This window comes from Falco rusticolus, chromosome 7 (genome assembly GCF_015220075.1).
Source record: "Falco rusticolus isolate bFalRus1 chromosome 7, bFalRus1.pri, whole genome shotgun sequence".
Classification (NCBI taxonomy): domain Eukaryota; kingdom Metazoa; phylum Chordata; class Aves; order Falconiformes; family Falconidae; genus Falco; species Falco rusticolus.
The window spans coordinates 10,500,304-10,518,103 of record NC_051193.1 but is presented as its reverse complement, the minus strand read 5'-3'; the positions used below and the strand labels follow the sequence as shown (position 1 = coordinate 10,518,103).

General features: G+C 46.0%; 1 protein-coding gene across 2 annotated transcripts in view; it reads left to right on the top strand.

Moving 5' to 3' along the window:
* SV2B (synaptic vesicle glycoprotein 2B) overlaps positions 1 to 17,800 on the top strand; it is a 70,242-nt gene that overhangs the window by 13,114 nt on the left and 39,328 nt on the right. The gene's annotated exons all lie outside the window — the stretch shown is intronic.

The window sequence follows — 17,800 nt, the reverse complement described above, 5'->3', positions numbered from 1 at the left end:
TTTCCCAGCCATCAGTAGGAAAGCAAGTAAGATTTACACCTGGAAGTCAGCTGAGAAGTTGGAAGAGAGGAATGAAAAGTAAGATGCTTCGAAGCCATGCTCTTTGAAGGCTGCTGGGGCTAAAGCAGCAGGCTGAAATGGGGCTTCTGTTTGGCTTTCTACTGCAGCAAGTTTGTGAAGGAGGCAAATGCTCAGGATGGAGAGAGGCTCGGTGAGGATGGGAGCACTCACCCCCCCGCAAGCTCTGTGCCAGGCAGCTGCTGCCAGTCCTCACTGTTTCAGGCCATGCAGCTGATTAAATATTGAAAGGGTTTGGTTGCTGTTGCTTGAAAGCTTCTGTCTGGATGAAAATGAAGTTACACGAGGACAAGTTTGTGCTGGTGCAATTAGTCTCGGTTTAAATACAGTTGACCGTAAACAGACCAAAAATAGCTTTGTGGGTTTTAACGTAAAAGCACCGTTAGGATGTGGGTTTGGGTTACTCCTTTTGGGGGCCAAGGTGTGGGAGAGCTCAGGGAGGGGGGATATTGCAGATGGGGTCAGGCTGAGTTCTCAGAGAGACCCTGTGGCATTCAGAGACTGTTGCGGGGGCTCAAAGGCTGGTTGTGATGGGAGCTAACACCTGAGGCTTGCATGTTCACACAGCAGCCTTGCTGCAGGCTCACCTCCCACACACCCCTGGCACCCTGGGAGAGACAGTGATGGATGGAGAGGCAGGCAGAGAGGGGAGGGAGAAGGCCTTTGCGGTGGGTTATAGGGTTAGGCAGAGGCAGGAGGAGAGCTGGGATTACGGCTAGGGGCCAAAAGTGGGTGGAGGAAGAGATGAAAAGGGTTGATGTTTCTGGGAAGCTGCTTATAGACAACAGGAGAGCTCTATGAAAAATCAGGCACCAGAGACCTTGAGGTACCTAAGCAGCAGCAGAAGGAAGCCAAGGGTGGAGGAAGAAGGTCCTTCACTGACTAGTGGCACAGCCAAATCTCAGATACTGATAAGAAGAGTTGCTTTCCTGTGAAAGTAGAAAAACTGACCGTTTTTCTGCTCTCCAGCCAGGCCCACGGCTGCACTTTCATCTTCTGTGAGGATGTGGAAGGCATTTTCCAGCTTGTTAGCTGCACACAGTCAGGAGCATCCTGAACTTTAATGGCTCGGTGCCTTCCTGACAGACCACCAAATGGGCAAGCCTTCAGGGTCCCCATCCGTGAGTCCTACAGATTTCCAGTCACCCCCTGAGCTTTTGGATAACCAGGGTGTTGGATTCACCCATGGAAGTCCCAAAATCACTAGTAACGCTTGTTTGTGCTTTCATGGGTTTGTACAAAATTGCTTCTTTCCTGCATCTGGCCCCAGTGAGGATGCAGAGATCTGGGTGTCTCTGTGGGCTGTGTGCTGCAGGGAATGTCACCGCAGGCAGGGCAGAAGGGCTTGGCCCCAGGCATTTAGTCACTTGGAGCACTCAGACCTTTGAGCCGGAAAAGAAAGTTCCCTTCATTATCTGAGTGTTCAGACTGGAAAGTCAAATCTTCTGTCCTGTGACCAAGGGGAAATTTTGCAAAATCTCTCTCCTCTGGTTAAGTATAAATATATCCAGAGAATAGTTATCCATTTGATTTCAATGTTGCACAGATTATGGATAGTCTGCCATCCAAGTGCAAGCCACCCAGCAGGCAGAGTGGCCATCCAGCCTGGGGAAAAGGGCAAGCTGGGTGCATGGTGCTGGTCCCACTGGTTCACGCAGAGTTTGGGGCACAGAAAGTGTTTCCACCCTTCCCGCAGGAGGAATTTAGTCCTTTCATTGGACTGTATTTGTTTTAATATATAATCATCACTTAAAATGGGTTTCTGGTCATTTTCATCTACAATTTCAGTCAAATCTGCCATAATTTTACTAAATATTTCTAGGTTTTGATGGTAACATCCTATAGCAGAGGAGACCTGTAGAAACTCCTGTGAGTAAATGTCCAAGCAAAGTAAGCTTTGCTTACTTGCAGCCTTAGTGAACTGGACAGGATTTGCTAAACCAAACAAGGAATTTAGCAGCTCTTTTTTTCCAATGGTCAGGGAAAAGGGATCATATTTATCTTTCTTGTTCAGACTAAGGTGGTGTGTCTGCAGCAGAATTTACTGTTCACATTTTCATTATTCTTTAGAGCTAATTGAAACTTGATTTAAAAAATTACACTAATCAGTTCAGCTTGCAGTAGCCATTGATCACTTTGTAAGTGCTTTTTAATGGTGTTATGTGACAATCGTTAATTGTACTTGATTAGAAGAACATGATTACAACAGGGCTGCGGGATGGATGGATTGTCAGCTCAACAAATCTGGATTAATCTACAGTCCTGAGGTTCTGATGCATAACATATTTGAAATCAAAAATACGGGCTAGTGTTATTAGAATGGGATGTGTGTTCATGGTGAAAGTCATTTGATATAATTTTTGCATATTTTTTGTTCTTTCAGAACATCTAATGTAGCTGTTCAGTTTCAATTATTGTTTCCCAATTGTTATAAAAAAGTTGTCTTTGCACTGGGAAGTATTCCATCTGGAAGACTTCCAAAACAAAATATTTCCTTTGACATTTAAAAATCAAATTCTGGAACAGATTTTTATTCCTACTAGATTTAGATGTGACATTTGATTAAAAAGCATCCAGAATTTCCATGTCCATGTCCAAACAGTGTACAGTAAAATGCATACTGATAGTAATTCTTTAATTAACCATTGTTGGGTTTTGCTTCCTCATACCTGCTATGAAACAATACCACGGTTTTGGCAGGCTTACAACATCTGAGACCACGTGGCTCAGCAGAAGCGTGTGGCATGTAAGGAAGAAAACACGATCTGTTACATCTATGTCCCACACCAAGTGGGAAATAACACCAATCCCAAAAAGTTGCAATAAGGCTTCCCAGGCAATCCGTTCAGCTCAGAACAGATGTTTCCCAGGGGTCTTGATCTCCTGTGCATCCTCCTGGCCCAGGACTGGCTGACTAAGAGTATTTTCCCCTTCTGATGCTTTGTGAGGGCAGCAGCTGGGGCAGAAGCTGAGCCCTGCTGTGCACAACCTGCTGCTCTCACCAAAACGAGCTCTTTAACTCCCTCAGAGGCTGTGGCACCTGAATGACAAGAGACAACTTTTGTCTCCTTCCAATTAGCAAGTCTAGCTGGTGTTCAGTTTCTTCCTTGCTTTCTTTCCTCCTTTCTTTCAGTTCAAAGTGCATGGGAGGCCCTCACCGTGGAGGGTTCTCTTTTGGATGGGAAAGGCTATCGCAGGGGGACGACTGCAGGAGGGACAGTGCTGGGCTTGGGGACATCCACCTCCCTGCCAGGGAGCTTCAGTGGCCTTTCAACGGCAGCAAAACAAGCAGCTCCTCACCCTGTCTTTACAGTGGGCTGGTGGTGGCAGCTGGTCGATCCCTACCCTGTGGGAGTACAGGAGATAATGGAGCTGCTTCCTTGATTAACTCTGGCAGCGGCTGCTGAGTTAATTAGTGGCCGAATATAGGATGCTGGCAAAACAGCATTGCTAATTTGACCACAAATGCAGCTTGGAGCTGAGTGGGATTGGGGTGAATTTCATTCCCCCCTGTTAGCAGAAATATTTTTCAAGATCCATTTCAAAATGAGTGAGCAGGAGATGCTATGGCTATTTCCACTGTGAGGTTCCATCATGAGATTCAACCTATGTGAAATTTCAGTGCGGAGTCTTCCTACATGGCTTCATTTTGCATCCATCTGGCCCTGCTTGCTCATGTCTGGATCGTCTTTGCCTTGCCAGAGGTGGTCATTCAGGTTTCATCTTCCCACTAGGAAGGGGAATCTTGCTTGCTTCAAGCGAGGGAGATCTAGTTAAGCACGAGAGGCTCCTGAGAGGTGTCTAGAAATAATTCCTTTCCTGTGGTTGCAAAAGCAGATGCTTGCTCTGACCAGCCATGCACGGTTAAAGCACATACATAAAGGCAGAGATCTCTCAGGATCCAGCTCACGTGCAAAGGACAGATAGGATCCATGAAGCCTTTAGTAATTTCACAGGGAGACGACCATTCAGGTTTGCGTGCACTCAGCATCCCAGTGAGAGTGCCTGCCCTTGCAGCTGGAAAAGAGCTGTTAACAAATGTTCCTTACAATAGTAACCATTTAGCCGTTGGCTTGTCTCCATGCCAGGATCTGTGCATCAGCAACTCTTCGTTTCCGGCTGGTTCCAGGTAGACAGATGTTTTCTTTGGGGGTGCTATGGAGACTGTAAATGGTTTGGATCAGGATATTGCGCCTGTGCTGTGTCTGCTTTCATCAGATGCGCTTTCTAAAGGGCATTGGAGATAACATCTTCTGAGTGGGTGATGGAAGAAAGGTGGAGTGAAATGGGAGAAAGGGTGAAAAACGGAGTTGCTTGTTCAGTTACTGCTCAGTTACCGAACACAGAGGAGGGTTTTTGTTTTTTTCTCCTCAGTAATTGCTGAGTCAAATGTGCATATCAAAGTTTACTGAACAAGCCCTTTCTGCATCCAACCTTATGCAAAACATTTCTTGCCTGAAGACAGAGCCAATTACCATGCATGTGTTTACCCAGCTCCAGGAGCCTGCCTAGCTCCTATCTATATTTCATGAGTCCCGACACTCCCCGAGGCTTGCTGCACTCTGCTCTGCCTGCAGTGAATGGCTCCTCAACTGCAAAAGCCGCAATGACTCAAGAAAAAACACACAAACAGAGGAAGCTCCCTGGATTTACCTCCCCTGGCAGCCTTGGCCTTATCCCCTTAATACTGGGTGGCATTTGGATGCTCTTTCAGAGCCTGCCAGCAGTCAGGCACATGCAGGAGCCACCAGCTGGTTCTCAATCTACCTGCCATTGGGCCGATGTAGAAAACAAGCTGCTCCTCAAACCCTACACGAGGTGGTAGCCCATAACTACCAACTTACCAGCCATGCTCTGCTGTCTTTTCCATTTTTAATTCATGGAAGGGTTAAAGCAAGGTCTCTTACATCTGGATCAGCCGTACGGTCAGCGCGGGGCTCGTGCTCACAGGATACTTCCCAGCAGTTTGTCTTTGATTTTTTCAGGAACCCCAGTGATGAGGTTTCTGTCTTTCCCTTTGAGGTCCTGTCCTTCAGCCACAGAAATATTGCTGTTGGGAAGCTTTGCCTAAACTTTGACATCAATTTGCATTTCAGGCTTTCACATCTGCTGCAAATGCCCCAGCACCTGGCCAAGCTGAGCTCTCATCTGGTGTGACTGGGAATAGATCAGTAGCAATGCAGCTTTCCAGCTTGCTCCCCTGGTATATTCCCCATGCAAACGTAGCCAGCTCTGTTTGGGAAGTAGACAGGGTGGGGTTTTATGACTCCTTGATTGCTTAGAAACTTTCTTTTTATGCCCAGTTGAAATGTCTTCCCAGCCAGTTGACATTCTCCTTGTTCTTGCACTGATGTTGAATTTGGAGCGTTTTTTCCATCCCTTTTCTCTTCCCCTGCTCTTAGCACAGCTGGGTCCAGCTGAACAGTATGGATGGTCTATTTACACTGTCCAAGGAAGCCAATGGATTAGTGTAAAAGAGAAGCTTCTCATCTCTCTTCAGAGACCATGCTCCTTCCCTCTGGTCAAAGAACGTTCATCCAAACATTCTATTCTCAAAAGAAAAAGATCAGTTCTGGACGAATCAGAAATGCTCGGGAAGCAAATGTTTCCTTTTGTCTTTTTTCACTGAAAATGATCGAACCTACTGCAGAATTCTGAATCCTTGGGGAAAACCTAGTGAATTTTGAAAAAAATATATTGACTAATATGAAGGAAAAGTTTATTAGCATCTCTTTTTTTCATATAAAATGAGACCATTTTTTGACCCTTTCTCCCTGCTTTATCTGCCTAGATGAAACAGACAAGCAAGGAGCAGAAAATGCTTCAGACTGATTTTTTTTTTTTAATATTCAAGGTTTTTCCACTTGTTTCTAGTAGATTCCCCATTTGCTGGGCTCTCTTAGTCAGAATCATGTGGAAGAAACAATGCCTGTTCCAATCAGCAGAGCTGTATTTTTAGAAGGGATGCAGAAAATAGAGGTAAGTTTGTGTGTCTTCAAGTAAGATGTGGGCTTTCCGATGGTGCTTTTTTTTTTTCTTATTTTAAATTTACTTTACAACTGAAACACTGTGGGTCTTGGCTGGTATTTGAATCCAACTCTGTGATTTCTTTATGTTGCTTTTATTGTGGAAAGAACAAATGACACACATCAGAAATCTTCAGTCATTGACAGTGCAGCTTGCTGTTCTTCCAGTTGGTATCAAGCCAAAGGAATAATGTTTATCTATGCAGTACATATCTCTGAAATCTGCAGTTCACATTGCGATCTTAACCCAGGTGATTTTATGACTGCTAATAACCACTGTAATTAGGAACCTAATTAAATATCCTCTGATCTTACCCTTCTGAGTCGATCAGCTCAGGGGGCTGCTTTGGATTCTCCATATTCTCTCCACACAGCCTCATACAGCAGGTAAAGCACAGATGATTTTTAGAATCCTTTGAACTATTAGATACTGCTCAGCAGCATCCCAGAGCTCAGGGATGCATAGACCAGCAGCACGAGCCGATGTGGCTAGCAAGTCCCTCCAAAGTATATTGAATGTGCTAAAAAAAATAAATCACCCAGAATGACAGAGCCAGGAAGGGCAGGAAAGGTTCGCCACTTCCCAGCAGAGAAAGTCAGTCGTGCCTCAACCATCTGTAGCAGCACAGCAAATGATTTGTCAGGTTGGCGTTAAAACAGCTCTAAGAAGGATCTAATCTGTGGCTGGGGGCAGGTGCTGGGGGTGCTGTACAGAAGGATCAGCAGTTTTGCCTTCACTTGGCAGCCAGGGTTACTCTACCAGAAGAAATCAGAGCTGTCCATGAGCCAAGGGAGCTCTCTGCATGATGTCATGCTGCAGGGGAACCCCTTGCTGCAGAGACCACAGGCAGCACTTCCCTTCTGCAAAGCACACAAGGTGGGAGAAGCAGAAAGAAAAGTCAGGCAAAAATTCTCTGCCCGGGCTGGGGGCTGTGGGACCTTGGGCTGGCTCTCTGGGAGGGGTGGGTACCCTGAATGAGCTGGGCAGAAGTGGCTGTTGGTCTGTAGGAACCGCACTGAGGCACCCTCGGGATCATGTTGGGTCAAATATCTGGGATGAATTTGGGTTCACCAAGCCCTGCTATGTTTTGCAGTCACTGTGCTGAGGAGCACTTTTGTGCTGGCCACCCACGTCCGACCACAGGGGAGTTCCCCCAGACTTTGTACCAGTCAGACTCAGAGCAGCAGATCGGGGACCCCCTGGAGAGAAACATTTGCTCAGCTTCTAACGAGTGAGGAGACTAATTTGTAAGAGATCAGGTGGAGTTACTTCCCAGAGAAAATCCTGCTCATCTCACAGTAAAAGTTCCAGGCACATCGCTTGCAAACAGGAAATGTCTGCAATCTTCTCTACTTTGCATCAAGCTCTGGTACCCCAAATTCAGGCACTGTGCAGCTGGTGTTGAACAGAGACCTCCTGCAGAGCCTGGATCTCCACCAGCCTTGGAAAGAGAATCCTCATGAGGACAGCTGGGCGGGTGACACTCAGGAAGCAGGGAAAGGTGTCACCTGCACTCCGTAGAGGACGGACACTGCTTTTAGACACCAACTTTTACAAAAGTTATGGTCTTACTAAAACCAAAAAAACCATGATGGGCCAAATGCCTTACCTGGAGGATGTGTATCTGGCTGGGGTTAGTTTGGAGGTGTACTGTGGGTCGGCTTCTTTTTAGCTCTCTGGCCCTGTGGAAAAAATATTGTACCTGGATCCTGCGTGGTGGTGAACAGACTTGTACAGCAGTGCACGACAATGGAAAGCAGTGAGCTGTGAGCATCCACGTGTCATGTTGAGGCAGTCATGGCCCATGAGTGCCTCCACTGGAGGAAGTTCTGTGCTGTGGTTTAACCCCAGCTGGGCCCTAAGCACCAGCAGCCACCGGGTCACCCCCACTCACCCCCAGAGTGACGGGGAGGAGATTCAGGGGAAAAGGTAAAACTCATGGGTTGAGATAAGAACAATTCAGTAATTAAAATAAAATATTATTACAATAATAACAACAACAATTGTAATAAGGAGAGAGAGGGAGAAAGGAATAAAATCCAAAAGGCTAAAAACACCCCAGTGATGCATAGCACAATGGCTCATTGCCTGCCGACTGATGCCCAGATGGACGTCGAGCAACGATCGGCTGATCCCTGCCAACTCCCCCCGATTTATACACCCAGCATGATATTCTATGGTATGGAATATCCCTTTGGCTAGTTGGGTCAGCTGTCCTGGCTATGTCCTCTCCTGATTTCTTGTGCCCCTCCAGCCTGCTCGCTTGCACGGCCTGAGAAATGAAAAAGTCCTTGACTTAGTATAAACATTACTTAGTAACAACTAAAACCAGTGTGCTATCAACATTATTCTCATATAAAATCCAAAACACAGAACAGTACCAGCTACTGAGAAGAAAATTAACTCTGTCACAGTCAAAACCGAGACAGTCTGGCGCCAGCGCTGCAAAGCGAGGAGGTCTGGGCAGGATGCAGCCCCAGCCATAGTTCATCAGTAACTGTGGAAGCCTCCACTGCCCAGGGCATGTCCGATCCTCTGCTTCTCTACAGGGAAGTGAGAAATGTATTCTATTCGGAAATAAAAGATCCTTCCACAGACCAGTTTTAAACCCCATCTCATCCCAATTGCAGCAGCAAACCCATTTACCGTTGAGCAGAAGCTTGGCCCTCTTCCAGCACTGAGCGTAAAACACAACAGGCACGTCAATGCCTTTTGCTCACAGCTCTGCACCCATCAGTAGATCCGTTTGTGGTTCTCACGCACGCAGGAACTGTAGAGACTCAGAGCTGTCCTCATTCCATATTCATTACCTGGATTCCTCATATCTGCGCCTTGCAGGAGAAAGTTAACGAGTGAATTTAGTGCTCAGGCGAAGCACCAGCTCTACAGCCCTGAAAACCCACCTCCTCTACAGCACAAGAGTACCGGTTTTCCCAAGCAACAGCCTTTTGGCTGCCCTCGTCCAGCTGAGATACAGCATTGCCTGCTTCTGTCCCTAGGTATCCCACAGCATACCTGGGAGGCAGACAGCACTCTATCCCACTCCCAAAACGGGAAATAGAGGCAGAGAGAGCAGTCACACAGAGCCCTACAAAAATTTCTGTTGCAGAGAGAGCGCTTTCTATATAAAATGTCCAAACCTGATGTGTTAATCATAGGTCCCTAGTTGTCTTCCTGCTGTCACTGCCCTCCAGGGATCTCAGGCAAGCAAGGGATCAACTGGTCAGTTCTTGCTCCTGATTAGCTTGCAGTGACAGGATCTGTTACTGCAGGCTTGGCACTGTGGGCTTTGGTGCTCTCGCTGCTTATTCCTGGGTAACCACAAAGATTTTTCAACCACCAGCAAATTTTGCATTCGTCTTTCTCCCTAGCCCGTCTGGGTAAGATGAAAGCCTTGATATCCACCCGCCACCCGCGGGCCATTCCCCGGCTACCCATCAAGTAAGTCTGATGTTACGCTTTGATAAATAACTTTTAACATCACCTCCTTCTTGCTACTTTCTTCACCTGGGATATTCTACCCTCTTTCCCCTGAAGAGGCACCAGCATGATCTGCCTTGAAGTATTTGGTATCCCCTTGAAATGTGCCAGCTAATCCCCCCAGGCTCATCACCTGGAGGACACTTGCTCTCACACTCCATTTCTTGCCTGCCTTCTCCCGTATATTATCCAGGATTCCTGCTCCTAGCAAAAGTCTTGAATTTATTTTATCTTGGATTTATTCAGGGTGTGATAGACCGTACTTCTGTCTTCCCCCTCGGGAGCAGAAGCCATTTGCTGTGATAGCACTATCTTCTGGTGTCATTTCTGTGTAAACAGTCCCAATGTAGCCGGTCAAGGGAAAGCCACTTCACAGCCGCCTTGTTACTGCTTCCCAGGATCGACCACCCAGGGAACCCTCTAGCCTCGGATCCCCTCTCTCACAGTGGGCACCAGTAAATACATGTAAGAAGCTCCTCAGTGGATAGTTACAGAATAGCCTACACCAGCGTAAAGTTCTCTTGATGTTTACCTGATGTCTTGCAGATGTCTTGCAGAGGAAAAACTTATTTCTCCCAGTAGAAAAGAAGGTTGTAGAAACTCAAATGGAACTCATGTTTTCCTTTCCCTTACATACATCTAGTCTCTGCTTTCAGTGCTGCCAAGACCTTGCCTTTTATTCCCAGGAGCCCCACAGGTGACTGTGTAGGTAGGGCTTTCCTTGTGCAGGATTTCAGCCTCTTGCCTTTCAAATTCCCTGAATGTCCCTTTGTCTCCTATTATGAGACTGCAAGTCCCTCTCATTTACATTTTTAGGACAAAGAGACTGTTTTTTTTTCCTTTTCTTCCCTGTTGCAAGAAATAGTTTTCACGTCCCAGAGCATTGCTTGAAAACCGAGCTCACACAAGGCGTAAGGCAGGCAGATACTGCCAGGAGACCCCTCACCAACCTGCTCTTCCCTTCCACCCAACGGAGGGCTCAGGTGCCTGCTGATCTGGAAGCCACTTAGGCCACCAGTGCCGTCCACCAGTGGGTGACTTCACCCGGTCCCGAGAAGGCGTCTCACAGGAGCGTTGCCAACTGACTTGGGGTTGAAGGGAGGAACGACAACAGAGCTCTGCGCAGCAGTGCAGGACGTGATCTCTGAAGCGAGGTGGGGATAAACAGTACCAGCAGTAGGAGTAAGTGCGATCAACACATTTCAGGCTGCACCGGGCTGCAGACTCTGCCAAATTCAGGAGTTCCCCTATGAGTACTGGGGAAAGCAGGAGCTAGAGGAAAGCCCGTGCTCTCTGATCCCACTCATCTGCTCACCAGAAGCCAGGTGGAGGGATGCTGCTGTGGGGACAGTTTGCAACAGGTGTACTTGAAGCCCAAATCCTGGCAGGCAGTCCCTAGCATGCTTTTCAAGAGCAACTTTACATGCTCTTTAAGGCCTGTTGTGCCTGACTCTGCAGCACAGAGAGCACGGCCAGCTCTCCTAAATCTCAAGACTATCAAACTGACAGTCAAAAGGACGGGCAGTCAAAGTGGCCCTGAGGAGCCTGGCAAGGATTGGTCTCAGCGTGTCAGGACGTGGACTGGAAGCTGGATAATAACATGCTGACAGATGAAATCCTCAGATGGGGCCAAGTGCAGCTGCCCACCGCAATCCCACAATACGCCTGCTGACATAAAGAGCCATGCTCCAGCTGAGGTTTAGAGAGGCATGAAGGATAGAAGGCGTCCCGGTGCCAAATAACGTTTTTGCGAGCAAGCTAAGGAGAAGTGGAGGCCAGCCAACTGTGTGGGAGCAGACAGCTGCTGAAGAGGCATAGCCTTGAGTCCTGTCTGTTGGTGACATGCACAAGGGCACATGGTGACAGTAGCAGTGGGATACACTCTGTCCCCAGCTCCCAGCAGGGAGGAAGATGCTGAGTTTCTCAGTATGTGAATCTTGCTAAAAGTCAAATTCCTCCATTAAACTCATTTCCAGCAAGATTGCAGCTGGAATTTCTGCTATACAGCCCCTTGGCAGGCTGGGTCAAAGAGGCTGGGCTTTGGGAGAGGGTGGGGGGATTCCCTTCATTTCAGCATCTGCAGGAAGGAGCATGCTTAGACCAGGGACAATGAGGAGCAGTCCCTGGGTCACAGGGTACCTGCCCTCCCCCTGGGAATGCCAGAGCAGCTTCCCTGCATGAGGATGCCAGAGTTTCAGGATCCCTTTCCATTGCCTTTCCGTTTTTAAGAGTGTCTGATGACTATTAGTGTCTTTAGCATGTCTCTTTGGGTAGAGCTGAAATAAGAAGAGTGGGAGGACCACTATGGAACAGGCTGGAAGTATTCTTGATTTTGGTTAGACACAGCACATTGGAGGTCATTCATAGGAGACTCTGTCCTTGTGAGGATAATTTCAAGGTCACAGTTTTGGCAAGGACAATCTGAAGTCCAGAAAGCTGAACATTTAAGCTCTCCATTAGTGGTTACAAGATTCACTTTTCAGTTATATATGTGTCTTCCCTGCACAGTCTGTGATAGGTAAATAAAGTAACTTATTACAGCTATTTTGCAGACAAGGAACTAAACCTAAGAGTAACTAAATGTCATCTCTAAGGTTAATTGAGCCATTTGTGGCAATACAAATCCGTACAGAGTTCTTGATGCTGCCCAAGACATTAAGCCATCTTTTCTCTAACCAAACCTGTCTGAGTCCTGACAAATAGCTGCACAAGCATGCATTTTTCAAACCGTTTTCTTACCCTTTTCATATTTTACAGAAAAATTACAGGTAAAACATAACCAGAAGTAGCCTGAATTCAACTCTCCTGGCATAAATTACCCTGATGGCAATTTGACTGTAACTCCCATCTGTACTGTTGCACCCCTACCCACAAGCATGAGTCACACAAAGCAATAAATAATAACTAAATCCATCTTCTGCCTCGACAGGTGATTTTGAGGATTTTTTCTCTGTGTACACATGAGCTATGATGCTATACCTTGATGATGTATTGTGGCTATTAATTTGGGGAGATGATGCTTTTTCATCATTAATGTCCAACCTGAACACAGGAATTTATTAGGCTGTTTGGGAGGCAAAGACACAGCCTTCTCACCGCTGTGAAGTGGAATGCCTAATTTCCTTCCCCACCTCCCCTTTTACTGTCTCAAGGCAACATTACTTTCCAAGGCTGGGGACTCCAGCTACTGTTATGCCTTCTCCTCTCCTTTCCTTGCTGACCTCCACCCTCCCACCCCGTGCCTTGTCCTACCTCCTTTGCTGTATCTCACGCTCTGTGGTTGCTATTGCTCATTCTTTGGCTCCTGCAGCATCTGCGCCTTGTTTCAGTGGTTTCCTCCTCCCCTATTGATCAGAGGCACGAACCTCATTTCAGCAGGCTGTGAGACAGTAGGTGACCCATGGCACAGCTGAGAACCACATGACTTTGCACTGTCAAGATACTGCCCAAGCTTAAGGCTCTGCATAAATGAGCTGCTGTGGCAAATATCCATGCTAAAGACTCCTGCAGGGACAAGAAAAGAGTATGGGATGCTTGGGAAAAACCACTGCCCAGCAACCCACCTTCCCATAATGTTAGGGGCCCCACCACGTGTGCTTGAATTAGCCACACTCCTCTTCTGCTGTACAGCACAAAAAACCTGCCAGGGGCTCTTTTGAGTTGCATGTCTCCATATGGGTATAAAATATGAGTATAAATGTAGTGTTGCTATATGTGAGGTCTTATGTTACTGTTAAGACAGTGCCAACATATTCCAGGCCCTATGATAATTTTAGTTTATGCATCTAGTCAATAAAAAAAAAAATATCTATTTTTGTGCTTTTCTGTAAGATGCTTGTTTCAAAAGCAGGTTCTTCAAAGATCTGGGAATCTGAGATATTCAAGATAGAGTCTCCCAGCTAAGACAGGCTTTGCAAATTGCCTTCATCCAGAAGAAAACATCACTTTGTGGGTATGTTTTGTTTGTGCTGCAGTGATACATGTGATGCACTAGTGAATTTGACAATCAAATAATGGAATCTGTTGAATTATCATAAATGTTACAAACTTCAGCTCTCCTCAGTAGTGTTTCATATTCAAAAAATGGTCAAACTAATCAAAATGCTATGAAAATGGATGAAGCAAAAGCAACAGCTCCAGTGTTTTCCCTGCTACATAACCTTGAAAGGAACCTCAGAGTCAACATCTCTTTAAATCTGCTGCTGCTTGCACTTTTATTTCTCCACAGGCAAGGTGCATAATGAACAGTGTATTTGCAATTTTGAAAGCTCTTGTGGTCTCAAAACAATTGTAATGGAGCGTTCATGCAAAAAAGAAAGAGGATGAGTTTAGTTTGAGAACCACCCTTCCTGTTTGATTCCACTCTTAGCATCATAGTAGCTGCGCTCCTCAGACTTGATTTTTGAACAGCTCCAAAGGGAAACATAAGTTTCAAACCTGTTAAGGAGCATGGAGGAAACATAAGGTTGGCTGTGACAGGCTGCAGCACAGGGGATTTCTTGGAATGAGCCTGAATTCTGGCATGGCCAGTACCTTGGTACATTTCCCTGGAGCTGGCAAGCGGGGACTGATGCCTGAGCATCCTGAGCTGGGAAAAAGCTGTTCCCAATAGCAGGAATGGTTCCGAGCAGGGAGATCTCTCAGCCTCTGGAAAAGTTTCTGCTACAGCCCTTTCTTAACAGACTCTGATACTATGGTGGAAAACAGGTGACAATAACCCTGCAAGGGCTGCTGTGAAGCGCAGTAAATGGTTTGTCTGTCTCCAGTTTGTGGGCAGGTTTGTTGGTCCCCCCAGCAATGGGAAGGTGGTCACGGACAATAACGGACAATGCTTTTCAGTCCCTCAGACACTGCAGTCATTGCCCATTTGAGACACGAGATGATGAGACACCGCATCCTGGCCGCAGCAGCACGTTAACTCTGGGCAAAGAGGGGTTTTGTGGCACAACACACTAAAGACACCTTGACTGCATGGAGCCAAAGGAGAGGGGGAGCTTCAGGCTTCAGCAAGGCAGAAAGTAGGGAAGGACAAAAGCAGGGAGTGCTGGGGATGATGAACACACGCAGCAGACCTCAACACTGCACTATTAGCCAGACGCAGAAGAAAGAATGAGGTATTTAGTAAAGATACTTGCTCAAATAAAATCCTTTCTGGAAGAAAGCAGTATTTAGAAATCACTCTGGGTTGTGTCTACTTTCATGACCGTCACTGGAGGAAATCTATTCATCACAGGCATGCATTAATGAATTAGTTAATTAAGTGGCTTGTTATTTAATAACACAGGTTGCAAGTGTGATGAAATAAAAGTCCCCTTTGTAGCTAGAGGCACATCCTTGCCAATAAGCTAAGCGGTTCATAGTTAATCAGGCATGTTTGCTGTCTGACACAGGCACAGTTTGCTGAATTGCAGGCAGTTTATTTCCAAGGTTATTGCTTACACTTATCTCTCAGAGCTTGTCAGGGCCTCCAAGCCTGGTAAGGTTAGACCTAATAAGCTGTCCAAGGGCAAATACACATAGAAATGCTCAAACTTATTAAAGGGCACCAGGGCACCGTTGTTTCTCAATCAACACTAAATTACCTATTGGTTTATACTGCCAGGTGCAAAGCTGTTAGAGAGGATGGTTTATTAATAAGCAGTAAAGCCTCTAAGACTCTAGCTCTCTATGATATTGAAAAGACAAGGACATAGCAGAAACATGTGCTGGATGTTTGGCACTGATACGGCTTCCCTCAGTGATCTTGGGAAAGCTTCTTGATTTACATCTACATTGGCACATCTCTGAGTATTCCTTGGTATCTGGGTCAGATGTTTGTGCCTCTGCTCCACATTAGGAAAAGATTTGCGGGGCAGCAACGCTCGCTTTTATCTTAGTCACCATGACAAAGATAGCTGGGTGTGAAGACTGGAAGGAGGCCGTAGCTTACTGGTCTGCAGCTGCCACAGGGGTATGGGACACAGTGCTCAGCACTTCCATTTCAGTGCTCAGATGAAGTTTCAGACCATCTTGGGTCAGGATGTGTGAAACAAACCTAAGAACTTTTCCCAGCTTTTCACGGAAACAGTGAGCACTGCAGGCTGCTTAGGTGCTGTGATAGTCAGAGAGGAGGAGAAGAGGGAATAGAAACACAGGAAAAAGTTTAGAGACCCTTGGTATTTTCTCAGCTAAAAGACTGTTAATCTCAATAAGATGGCCAAATTCCAGTTCAGGGATATGCACTTCTAAGTTTTCTTTGGGTAAATTATCATCTCCAGCAAACTGTCACTTGAAACCAGACAATCCTCTCCCACCAGTCCTCCTGCTGTGATTCTCCTCCATCCTCCATGGTTTTGTTCTTTTCCCCTTCACCACCTCCCTTCTGAGTAAGCTCTCAGCTGTGATTTCTCCCTGCTTTTGCTCCTTGAAGCAAGTCTGTTCATTATTTATTAGCTACCATACTCTTATACCATCTGTCTCAACTCATTATCCATATTCAGCTTGTCAAATTGACCTTTTATGGCCTTTCTCTGGGATCCGAATGTGAAGTCTGTCCCTCCTTATATAGCTTTGTGCTGCTAAGCCATTGCTTTCCAACTCCTACTGTTAAACATTCCCCTTTATATCTCACGAACACCCAGCTTGCTAGCCTGCATCCTTAACTTCAGAAATGCTGTTTATTCTGCTTGACTGATGCTTGTTCCTTGTTTCATCCACTACACGCTCACTGTGCCAGCTTGTGGCAGCACATAGTGCCTTAGATATGACCTTTAAAGCATCTGCACCGATAGAGTATCAGGGTTTAAGATATAACCTCCCTTTAACAGTCTGGGGGACTTTCTGTCCCTTAGTTCATAACATAATGTGGTGGATTGCACATTAAATTCAGCCCACAACCTCTTTGCTGTGAAAGTCACCACCACATAAGGCAATGGCATTTTAGTGCTGGGAACGAGAAATCTCCCCCAGCGTGCTCAGGATGGGCTAGTATGAAAAAGCGTAATGGCATTAGGGCAGGACACCCAGATGCTTACTCAACAGAAATCAGGACAGCTCCATCAAACACATCGGAACCATTCGTGCTCATACCACGGCCAGCTCCGCCTGCAGATTGGTGAGCTATTGCACATGCCTCATCTCCAAACATTAGAGCTTCTCTTCACAGAGCAATGTGCTGCTGTAGCAAAGTAATGCAGGACTCCAGGACCAGATTACACAGTAGGTGTTTTGTTGTGGTGGAAGAAAACATACACAGTCTGCACCTACACAGAAATGCGTAAAACCCACCACAGATCAATGGAAATTATCCAGAAACTGTAAAACGATTTAAGTTCAGTAGACTCTGTAGCAGAGGGGTTTGAACTAAAATGTTTTCTCTGTTAAATAATTAATCTGATCTGCTGGTAACGCACTAAATTGCTTCAGCTTTCTTTTCCCTTCATATCTCAATATATCCGGACTGCATCAGCACCAATTTTCTTCCGATCTGCCGCATGAGAAAGGTGAATAAATGAGTCCTGTCCCAGAGACCTCGGCAGCATTTTAGAGCAAATCGATGATTTTTACACTGAACTTTTGCCCTACGTGTCCTGCCTGTGCTGCAGGGCAGCGATCATTAGGTGCCATCCCTGTACTGCTGAAAGTCAGTTCTTTCAACCAGACGATTTCAAGTCAATGACTTTCAAATATCTTGCTCTTCATTTCACTCGCAGCTACCAATACAGAACCAGTGGCACAGATAGCTTGCTTAATAAGCTCCATGGAGAGTTTTTGAACATGTGTTACATACCTATCAAATAACTTCTTAATAATAAAAAAAAGAGTCTCAGGAGAAACTTGTTTTTATCCTTAGTTTTCACTTAACGCAGCGCTCCTCTCTGAAGTCACAACGAAAGACACCTCTTCATCCAGAGTTCAAAGCAAACTCTTGTTAAGGTAGGCTCTGCTACAGACTTGAATTTTTAAATCTCATGTTGTCCAGACCCGGATAGCCTCCTGGTAGTCTCTGCAGCCACAGTTGATTATTGTAGCCATTAACACATAACTTTACACTTTAAAACCATATATTGGCATGCTCACCACATAATCGTGGTGTCTTTGCTGACAAAGAAGCTTCTTTTTGCTTCCAGCTACCACGTCACTGATTAAGAAAATTAGAAAACTCACATATGTGCCTTGATTTTTCTGAACAAGTGCAGAAAAAAGAACTAAGAAATTACATCTGGAGCTGACGTTC